This window comes from Canis lupus, chromosome 9 (assembly GCF_011100685.1).
Source record: "Canis lupus familiaris isolate Mischka breed German Shepherd chromosome 9, alternate assembly UU_Cfam_GSD_1.0, whole genome shotgun sequence".
NCBI lineage: Eukaryota > Metazoa > Chordata > Mammalia > Carnivora > Canidae > Canis > Canis lupus.
The window spans coordinates 27,912,552-27,914,553 of NC_049230.1; positions in this window are offsets into that span (position 1 = coordinate 27,912,552).

Below are 2,002 nucleotides of genomic sequence, written 5' to 3' on the forward strand. Positions count from 1 at the left end.
AGAAGCAGGCTCCATGCAGAGAGCCCAACGTGGGACTCGATCCAGGGTCTCAGGATCACGCCCTGGGCTGCAGGCGGCGCCAAACCGCTGCGCCACCGGGGCTGCCCACCCTGCTGGATTTTTATGATAATCAGATGAATAACATAATTTTAAATACACACATACAGGCTTTGTAAATGGCAAATCTCTATTCCAAAATAAAATGTTAATGATAAAGATAACTTTCCTTTTACTAAGTTCTGGGCCTAGCTATCTAGAGACTTTTCTTAACTTTATTTTACTGCTGGCACTCTGATTTGATAACAGAATTAGATCTAGAAAGCCAAAATAGTGTGAGAAGGTAGATTATATGCATTCTTTTCTTCTCTCAGATGCTCCTTTCCATGAACAAGAGGATATATTCCCTTGAATCTAAATCTGGAGGAATTGTACACATGTTTCCCAAAATAAAGCTGTGTGGGAAGGACTTGCAGACCTCCTGTTTGCCAGCCAATTCATCTCCATAATTCCGAAACCCCTGGCATGGTTAGTATCATTCATTTGTGCCAATAAAGTCCGGTACATCCTGCCACAGAATTCTTCCAGCTATCATAAAGGGACTCAGGTACCTTTGAATACCATATGCTGGCAATAAGTCTAACCTAATAGCCAAGCCCATGGTCCCCTCATTGCTTTTAAGTCATTCCTCAGCATCACAGGGACCCCTTAAAAACTACCATTTAGTTGTCACACATGTCAGCAGATGAAAGCTCAACGATGATAAATAACCGCATCACCAAACACAACTTGGGCCAATATGCTCTCTGCCAACTCTCCCGCTCTGAAAATGCAGATCTTATGCTGCATTAAGATGGTGAAGTCAAAGGCAACACTGTCAATGAAACATCCCTAGCAGACCTTTTTTCTTTCCAAGATGCTCACCTACTTGGCTCACAAGGCCAAGAATAGTAGTCTTTTTGAAGACACACGGTGACAGGAAAGATTTAGGAGGGAGCAGCATGTCAGGGTCCTGGGAATGAGCAAAGGGAATCCAGACTCTCCTAGGTAGCCCTTATTTGTGTGAGAGACTTAATATGGCCTGAGAGAGGCCTGTTGTCCTTGCTGGTATCAATTGTTAGCTTGGTATTCCTGGTCATACCCTGTACTTTATCCAAGTGACCTTTTGACTTAAAATATCCTTTCTCTATTGCTTCAAGTTCATAATCTGCCCATCACTTCTCTGACCTCATCTCTTACCTGTTAATTTACCCCAGCGCCCCTAGCCTCTTTGTCAGTCTCCAAACCCACCAACCGGCTCTGTCCCAGAGTCTTCATTATTACTCTTCTCTGGTTGAAATGCTCTTCTCTGGGATATGTGTAAGACTTGCTCTATCCTTTGCCTGTTGATGTGTAAGAAACACTACCCTCCCCTCCATTTCCATTTCCCTGTTTTATTTTTCTCCATAACAGTCATCACTGCTTACTTATATACTTATTTATGAATTGCTTTGTTTATCAACTGTTTGTCATTGTCCCTATATTTGGAATGTGAGTTCTACGATAATGAGATTGTTGTCTATTTTTGCACTGCTGCTATAGAGAAGCAATTCAAATATTGCCAAATATAGAATGCAATGCAACCTCTTTCTCAAAATCTCAGCTAAAATTCTCCTTACTTCATTAAGCCATCTCTCATCCCCAACCTCTGACTTTGGTTTTCTCCTCTCTTCCTCTGCCTCTATAACACTTTATTAAAACATTGAACACTTCCTTACCTGATTGTATGCCTAGTTTTTCTATATATAATAGTTATTACCATCTCATCTTCTTGATTAGACTGTAAGTTCCTCAAAGATGTGGGCTGTTTGATTAAAATTTGAATCCCCTATAATCATTTGACTTATGTTAATTAAGTATTGGAATAAATGAATGGCTGTAACATAATAAATCTATTCATTCACTCATTTACTTATTTGTTTAGCAAGAACCTACTGGTCAGAGCTCTGGGCACTGGGGAACAACA